This window comes from Suncus etruscus, chromosome 3 (assembly GCF_024139225.1).
Source record: "Suncus etruscus isolate mSunEtr1 chromosome 3, mSunEtr1.pri.cur, whole genome shotgun sequence".
NCBI classification, from domain to species: domain Eukaryota; kingdom Metazoa; phylum Chordata; class Mammalia; order Eulipotyphla; family Soricidae; genus Suncus; species Suncus etruscus.
The window spans coordinates 119,282,773-119,292,535 of record NC_064850.1 but is presented as its reverse complement, the minus strand read 5'-3'; the positions used below and the strand labels follow the sequence as shown (position 1 = coordinate 119,292,535).

Sequence of the window (9,763 nt, the reverse complement as noted above, 5' to 3'; positions counted from 1 at the left end):
TCTTCTTTTGAACTTTATAGATTTGGTTTTCCTGAACATTTTCTATAAAGGAAATAGTTCACTAGGTGGTATTTTGTGTCTGCCTCTTCCAGTTCTTAATAGTTGACATTTAATAAGCCTAATACTATTCTATGCACATATCTAAATTCTTTTATTCTGTTAACTCCTGAGAGCAAATCTCTGAGGTGGTTACCACTATTATACTTATTTTAGAGATGAGAGGACTGGAATTAAGTAGTTTTTACAAGGTCACATATATATCTCCAGTTACTAACTGATAATTATAGCCTAGACCTAGACATAAACTATACTATAAGTTCCTCTGGTTCCCATCCACTAAATAACACTAATATATAAAAACAAGTGGGGATGTGGAAGATATGGCTCAGAGAAACCAAACAAAGGCTATTTTCATCATATTCCTTTCCAGTGAAAATCAATTTTGGCTGAACTAGAATATAGGCAACAGGAATAGACAGAAAACCATCAGACTACATCAGGAGAACTACAGATTTATGGTTAGCAGATTAGAATGAAAAATTCAGCTCCAATGAAGGCCCGACATGCAGAGGGCTCTATGTTATCTTGGCATTACAGGATCCCTGCAGCAAGATTGGGGAAAAATCCCCAAAACTGTGAACTGCTGGGTACAAACAAAACAAAGAAATAATCCAGCTCTACTTGCCTTCTGAACTGCAATTGGAGGAGAGGGAAGGGGTTTGGACTACACACAGCAGTGCTTAGGGTTTACTCCTGGCTTTATGCTCAATATGATCTAGAAGTGCTCAGGGGACTTTAAGTAATTCTGAGGACTGATCCAGGGTCGACTGCATGTAAGGCCAATGCCTTAACCCCACAATATATCCTCGGCCTAGTAATTTTTATTTTAATCTTAATTTCTAACAGGCAAATTTTGCTGCATGATGATTTACACAATATACTTAGTACACTGAAATGTACTGAGGCATATATGAGATGAGATGACTTTTTCATTAAAAATGTTTAAAGACAAAGTGTTTACTTCCAAACTTACTCCTGAAATTACTTTAAAAATGCTTCAGAATACACAAACTATGATCCCTCTTTTTTTCTGAACACTGATTGCCAAAGACATAACAGCTTGACATATATATCTTTCATAATTTTCACAGTACAGGTATATTTTAATAACAGGATTTTGTCAAGTGAAAAGAACTAGATTCAATTCATTCTGTTGAAAATAAATAATTAGAAAAGAGATTTACAAGACAACATTGGAATAACACTTTGGTTTATTTTGTTTTGGAAACATCAATACTGTTTAGATGTGACTTTGGGAAATGTTTTGAACTTTGGCAGAGTGCAGTAGATTCTTTTTATTGGATTGATTCAAAAATATTATATTGGTATTATATTGGTGCCACAACTCAACCCTATGTTGCAGACAAATTCTCCCACTTTATCTACTCAATTGTTAGCCTGGGCTCAAATAAGAGGAATAGAAAATTGTATTTCTTTTTTATTGGAGGAAAACAAAACTGTTAACAACCATTATTTTCAGATCAAGTTAATTATATTTTTCTGTTCATTTTTTTATTCCAGTATTTCTAAACTCTTACTATTTTTTCCACTTCATAAGCCAGAAATGTATTCTGTCTTAGAACTTTTCCCTTTAAATGATTAATGTTATCATGTACATTCCTCCTGCGTATTTATATAATTATTGGTTAATTTAATCTTCAGATGATTACATGATATAAATGTAATATTGACTATTGACACAGATTTATGTGTTTTTTTTCCCCATGCCTGGTGGTACTCAGGACTGCTTTGCATTCAGGGATCACTCCTGGCAGGGCTCAGAGACCCATACACGGTACTGGGAATCTAATCTGGATTGGTTATGTGCAAGGCAAGTGCTCTACTTGCTACACTATTGCTGCAGCCTACTTTGACCAGATTTTTAAAAAATGTTGAGGCATCATGATTTATAATACTGGCCTTGCAAGCATGCAATGTTTCAATATCACATCCTCTAGCATTTTCATTTCCCTCCACCATTGATTCAGCCAACTCCCTCTTGCCTCCGCTCAGTTTTACAGACCAGCTCTCATGTTCTGTTGCCTTTCTCCATTTGTTATTTCTTTACACTGTTTCTTTCTATCCCACCCAAGAGACTCCTCATTCTGCATCTGCTTCTCTTCTTTTTCACTCATCAAGATTCTCTCCAGAGACATCTACATAGCAGCGGATTGCATCATTTTGTCTTTTCTCAAAGTTGAATGATCTTCTATTATGTCTATCTACACATCACAATTTATCCAATCATTTATTCTGAAACATTTGGATCATTTCCAGATTTTGAATTTCATGTTGCATTGAACATAGGAATGCACATGTGTTGACACAGTGTAGGCAGAGAGAAGGAATTTCTCTTATCTGGTAGTAGGTAGAGATAGTAAGTAGAAATTTTAGGATTTTAACTCACAAATCACAAACTCCAAGCCACCAACTTTCTTTACAGTGAATTTAGCTCCATGACAATTACTGCTGTCAAAATCCTAGACATCTTTCTGTGGGGACAGGGAGATAGTGCAGGGGATAAAGCACATCTTTGCATGTGTTGGGCCTGTGTTTGGTCTCTGACATCATGACCTTCTGCTAGGTGAAGCTTTGGTGGCCCCAAAGCACCACTGAAGTGACTCTGGTGACCCTTGGCACCACACAGTCAGAGCAGCACCACATACTTGGTCTCTGGCACTGAATCAACCATGTCACGTAGTACCAGGAGTGGTATCCAGGTCACCTGAGCACCACTTGGGACATTTCCCCCCTAAACAAAATAGATCATGTCTAGGAGCTTATTGTCATCATACTACAATATAGGTAGGTACCAATGGGATTACTTGGGCTTCACTTTCAAGATATTTGCTTTATTTATTGAGGCCTGAATCTCTATAAACAAGCAAATATGCAAAAAGTATGCAAAACCCCACAATATTATTTTATTTTAATTTTTTTTAGGACTGGGTGGCATCCTAGCTAAGTTTTATACCTGAGCTTCTTCTCATCAGGAAAAAATTTGGATTAAATGTATTTATTGAGAAAATTACTCTCACCTAAAATATTTCCAAGTGTCTGAGTAAAATTAAGCTAAAAAATTATACTTTGCAGTTCTAATAGTCTTATGTTTTGTCCAGTGTTAAAGGCCACACGGTAGCCATTTCTTCTGTCCAAACAGATCTGAGAAAGACCATAGCAGTGGGAAAAGAAGTACTTGCATTTTGGTAAGAAAGGCATTACATTTGCCCATTTTTATCACTTTTTCAATCAGAATTATGATATGCTTATAAATGTATTTCTAGTAAAGCCAATTATCAGAGCCTTCAGAATAAGTGATAATAGTCCCTTTGTTGATGATATATTTGAAATTATAACTATCTGTTTATTTCCTTTGCTTTTTAAAAATGTTTCATGAATTGTGACAAATTGTCTTCTCATTCCTTTTGAAATTGAAATACTCACTAAATCATGTGGGATAATTAAAATGTTCCCCAAAAGGAGGCATGCTTAGAAGGTAAAGTATATGTACCAGGGGGTTTATTTAATTCCACTAAAAATAAGAACATCAATTCAACATTTATCTTAAAGAGAGATGATGTTTTCTGTCAAAAAAATGTATAGTCATCTATGGTTTACACAAATTCAGTGTCTAACCATTAATTGTCTTTGACTTAATATTTTACTTCTTTAATAAGGATGCTGATTCTTTAGGTTTTGTTTTGTTTTGTTTTGTTTTGTTTTGTTCTTTGGGGGGGCATACCCAGTGGTGGCTCTATATACAGGGATCACTCCTGTCAGTGTTTAGGGTGCCAGGGATCAAGCCCGGGTCATCCACATGCAAGGCAAATGCCCTCTTCACTGTCCAGTTTAAGCAGTATGTTGGAACAAATAATCAAAAATATTATTTTGGTAAAATAGTTTTGTGAAAATTATTCATTATAAACTAAATAACTTAAAAATACTGATGAAAAGGCTGAAGTGGCCTTTGTATGATTAAATAGCCTCAGCAGTTTAAATTGAGAGAATATTTGTCAAAAAGTTAATATTCAGCATACTTAAACATTTCTTATTAACTCTGGTTAACCCTATTAACTACTTCAATGGCAATAACAACCCGCACTCACACAGTGTCACAGTAAATGAGACTTACTCTGGATAGGCGGTTTCTTGAATGCAGCAGAGCTTTAAATCTAATGGAAAATAATTAGATCTTCACAAAAAACGTCCTTGTCATAATAAAAATTGAATGGAAAGCTTATGAAATAAGCTGGGAATTGTGTAACTACCAAATATACTTTTTATTTGACAAGTTGACTCATCAAATGAATTGCAAAGATAATAAAATTGACTTTAAAATCTTATGTTAACATATGCTCTGCAGTATTTTTCAGAAGCCCACTATATTTATTATATTCCTATGGAAAGAATAGATAATATGTTGACTATTTTCCTTTTAAAATGGAGTTGCTTTATTGGACTGAAGAACAAAATCAAAAATCAGTGGCCCAGACATGAATGTGTGAGCCTTCAATTCAAACAGCTTACTGGAGAGAGAAGTTACATTACAAAAAGCTATTATTGGAGCCAGAGTGATAGTACAGTGGGTAGGGCACTAGCATTCCACATCAACCAGGGTTTTATTTCTGGCACCTCTTGTGGTCCTCTGAGCCCATTGGTGGCAAAGCCAGGATCACTAAGAGTGGTCCTCAAACAAACAAAAGATAGATATTATTATCAATAAGTCATGCACATATGTTTCAACATATAAATTCTTTCATACACTAAATGGCAATTCTAAGGACTGAAAGCCTGGGAAAGTTCTTGGAGCCATAGTTTTGCTTAAAAAAAAAAACCCTCAATAAATTCTTTTTTGGAGGGGAACACCTGGCGGCCCTCAGGGGTTAGTCCTGGCTCTGTGCTCAGAGATCACTACTATTAGGCTCAGGAGACCATATGGGGTGCTGGGGATTGAACCCAAATAAGTAGTGTGCAAGGTAAATGCCCTACATCCTGTGCTACTGCTCCTGTCCCCACTCAATAAATTATGGACACTTGTCATGCTACAGATTAGCTGGTCCTCAGAAGAGATAAAGTAGGTGGAAAACTCACAAGGGGACTGTCTGCATATAAATATAATAAATCTAGGAATTACCAAGAGTCACATGTAAATATCTACATTGGTAAATGGAGAATATAGCTTTATCTCAAACACAAGCAAGATGTTGTGTTGTTGGTTGTAGTGGGTACAGTCCATGGAAAATTTAGCAAATTTGATAAAGGAGAAATATAGGCTAGCTAATAATATAGAAATGATGAGAGAACTACAAAAATGATGTTTTGGAATCCTGAATATTTTTAATCCAGGTTATCATTATAGCCTAAATCAGTTAGGTGAATGGAGGAGGAAGGATATAAAAGAAATGAAAATATAACTACCTTAGTAGTAATTCTGGCTTGTAAAGGAGAAAATATAAGAACTGACTAGAATTGTCCAAACAGAGGCTCTGAAACATATTGGGACAGAAATATTCAATAGGCTCTTTTTTGGCCCCATCAAAATCAAAAGGAGATTTCACCCTGAAAGGGATAAGGGCTTATCATACCTGCCACACTGCAGCCTCTGATCAGTCTGATTTGGATTTTCTTAACCTTAGATAGTCCTAAATTTGGGAAGAACAAATGAAGAAGCTAAGTTGCAAATAGTTTTGGTTATTTGCTTACAAACTAAAAAACACAGTTGAACAAAATCTCCCATTGACCTTGGTAATAGGTTCAGGATTCTGCTTAGACCCCTGCTATCATGCAGAAAGACTTTACCAGGCATTGTACCAAATAGAAGGTTTTCATAAAAGAAAATGCAGTTAATATCACTCTGGGAGAGGTTATGGTGTTGGAACATTATGTGTTTGAAACTCTATTACTCATATTATTATAAATAATGGTGCCTAAATGGTTAAAATTTGGGAAATAAATTAAATTTGTTTTAAAATGAGGAAATGGGGTGAGAATCAAGTCATTAGCAAAAAAAAAGTATATTTATTAATATTTGTTAGTTTTTTTTTAAGGCAAACCCATTTTTCCTTGAAGCCAGCAAGGGGAAATTTATCCTATAGATTTCCACAATCTTGAGAACTTGAGACAGATTTACTATTTCACTCTGGGGAAAGCCAAAATATGCCATTAAGTTAGATATGAAATCTTGCTAGTGTTCAACATGAATAAATTCCAATTGGGACTTATGGTTCCTGTGTTTAAGAGATTTTTATTTTATTTTAAAAGTATAATTATTTTTTGACCTACATGTTGTTCTATATACGTTATGGTTTCAGGTCTGATATCTAGGTCTTTAATCTATTTGGATGTTACCTTTGTACATGATGTTAACTGGAGGTCTAAGTTTGCTTTTTTATGTGTGGCTAGCCAGTTGTGCCAATACCACTTATTAAAGAGGCCTTCCCTGTTCCATTTAGGATTTCTTACAACTTTATAAAAAATTAGGTGACGGTATATCTGGGGAACATTCTCTGAGTACTCAAGCCTGTTCCGCTGATCTGAGGGTCTGTCTTTGTTCCAATACCACGCTGTTTTGATACTATTGCTTTGTAATACAGTTTAAAGTTGGGGTAAGTAATACCTCCCATATTCCTTTTCCCAAGTAATGTTTTAGCTATTCGTGGGTGTTTATTGTTCCAAATGAATGTACATGGATGTATATGGAATCTATTATGCTGAGTGAAATAAATCAGAGGGAGAGAGATAAACACAGAATGGTCTCACTCATCTATGGGTTTTGAGAAAAATGAAAAACATGTGTGTAATGATTCTCAGAGACAAAATAGAGGTGGACTGGAGGGTCCAGCTCCCGACATGAAGCTCACCACAGCGATCGTTTAGTGCAGTCACAAAAATAATTACACTGAGAACTATCATAACAAAATGTGACTGAATGAGGGAAGTAGAAAGCCTATCTAGAGTACAGGCCTATGTGGGGTGAAGAGGAAGGATACTTGGGATATTGGTCATGGGAATGTTGCACTGGTGAAGGATTTTATATGTATATTATATATATATTAAAAAAATCAAAAAAAAAGAAAAGAAAAGATAAGGCCTCCCAATTCTTACCACAGGTTGTGTTCTTTACACTGACTGTATAGAAAGAGAAGGTACAGTAAATGCACCCCATATGCACCCCATATACCCCATATACATCTCAGCTCAGGCCCTTTGCTTGGTCTGTATTATGAATTGGGGGACAAAAATATAAAAGTATAATTATTTTGTAATGCTTGACCACACTGGACAATTTCCAAAAGCAATGAACAATGAACATTTTTCTGGGAATGAATTAAAAAGCATAGTTTTTGCTTACTTGTCACTCCCATTAGATCAGATCCACAATTTAATGGCACTTCCTGTCAAGTTTAATGATGCATGGCTTCATTTGTCCTTTTATGGAGAAAAGTTATTTGAAACCATTTCTAACCATGCAGAAGCCACATATCTTGTTTACATAAAAGACTGTGTGTAAGGCAAGGGGGTGCACATTGTAGGCCACAAGACAGATAATAGCATTGTTGCCTTCACTTTAATGGTGACTTTCAGAAACTGGTTGGTACTAGAGTTTGCTTGGCAGCTCTCATTTCCAACACTGTTAAAACAAAGGGTTGCTGCCAACATACTCCTCCATTGCCTAATGAGGTTCAGTAACAAATATCTACTTCCTGTGAAGATCCAAAAAATAAAAGTTTTAACAGATTACGTCTTGCGTTTCCTTGTGAGACAATTACAGCCTTTTAAGGCAAACTGTTTTTAGACATGACCCTTTCAACCTTGGTTGGTAAATCAATAGCCTAACAATTTTGTTCTCTGTCTTTCATTCCAAGCGTATTGAAGATCTGTCCTTAAGAAAGGACTTCCAGAAAGGTGTTCCTTAGATTCAGGAAATAGTGGAATGTGGTATTGATCTGTTTATTAAGAAAGAGAATGGGGCTGAGACCACTCTTGGCTGTAACATCTACCTTTTATTTTTCTACACTCAAAAAAAAACAAAAATACAAAATAAGGTAAATAAAACCACTGACCACAACCACCACTACAAAACTCTTATTTTCTACATTAACTGTAATGTCTCCCTTTTATTGTGCCAATAATTGTAATGTTGTTCTGGTAGGTAAATTGCTAATGAGCAATTAAAACACAAAGAGAAAAGAAAAGCTTTGAAGGAGGATATTTGACAGTTGAGTCTGAACAGCTTTTCTACCCTACTTCACATGCTCATTCAGAACAACTGATGTCCGACAGTCAATAGTATTTATTAGAAAGTGAAGTCTTTTTGATATAGATTCTGTGTGTCATTTATCCATGCTGTAAACAAATATAATAAAAGTTCCTAAGTCCTCAAATGTGCCAAGAGAAATTTTAGACTTATTTGGCCAACTATTTCCTTTTCAGGAAAAAAATTACTTTAGTGGTGAACTTTACCTTTTGAACCAAAAAGGAAGAACACACACACACACACACACACACACACACACACACACACACACACACACACACACACACACCACGCTTCCCCCAAAGACATTTATAGCACTGGTGCATTCCAGGATCATTTCAGCCCTTCCCATGGCCCCCATCCTAGTGTGTTACTCAGCTTGAAAACTTGTGTACAAAGACCACGTTCTTCTGTATAATCTTCACTATTTCTCTAGCATGATTGTTATTATATCTATTTATTGTTATTATGACTATTTAATCTAGAAAGAAAGCGAGTTTTTTCTTCCCCTTTGGCAAGAGGCCCAAATTCACACAGCAACAAAGTGGAAAATCAAGATTTAATTTCCAGTCCGATTGCAAAGTTTATATTCCTCTTTCTATACAGAAGTCCTATTTCTTTAAAAACTAAGCAGAGGAAGGTTAACATCCGGGTTAGATCCTTACTCTTTGTTTGTTTGCTTTTGTTTTGTGCCACACTAGATAGTGTTAGAGAGCAGAGTGTTGCAGGAACTCTTTTAATTCTTAAGAAAATGTCAATATTGTTTACTTCGTTGTTGTATTTGAGTTAGAGTTATACAAAATTGACTCTATTTGAAAAACAATCAGGAAGACCATGATCAATAGTTTATAGGGAATTTAAATGGAAAGATCTTCAAATCTTTGATATTTGTACAATAAAAGTTTTTTCCCTAATATTGCTAGTTTAAATCAGCATACTAGATATGACCAAGCTCCTTAATCAGTACTCACCCAGGCAAGATTAGTCTTCAATCTGTAGGACCTATTCTAGTTACCAAGAGGGGAGCAAACCTTGCCATCTCCCAAATCGGTTTCTTTGACATGGTATTGTTTGACAGGAGGACTTCTGAGGAATAGAGGAAGGACATTTATTTATTTATTTAACATTTTTACTTTTTTTTAAATTTAAGCACTGTGGTTAAAAAATTGTTCATTGTTGGGTTTCATTTATGGCATGTACACCATCCTTCACCAGTGAACCTCTCCTGCCACTGAAGCCCTCATTTCTCTCTCACCTCCACCCCACCTGCCTCCAGGGCAGGCAATTTGTTTCTCTCTCTCACTTTCTCTCTCTCTTTTCTCTGTCACTGTGTGCACAATTGTCAATGAAGGGATGCCTTGCATGTCACTTTCTCCCCTTTCATCAAGTTCTTGTCCAGAATGACCATTTCCAACTATCATTGTCCTAGTAGACCTTTCTCTACTC

The 9,763-nt window shown here is 35.7% G+C and overlaps 1 pseudogene; it reads left to right on the top strand.

Moving 5' to 3' along the window:
* Nucleotides 1-7,147: 7,147 nt before the first annotated feature.
* On the top strand, nucleotides 7,148-7,300 carry LOC126005259 (uncharacterized; annotated as a pseudogene).
* The last annotated feature ends 2,463 nt before the right edge of the window (nucleotides 7,301-9,763 follow it).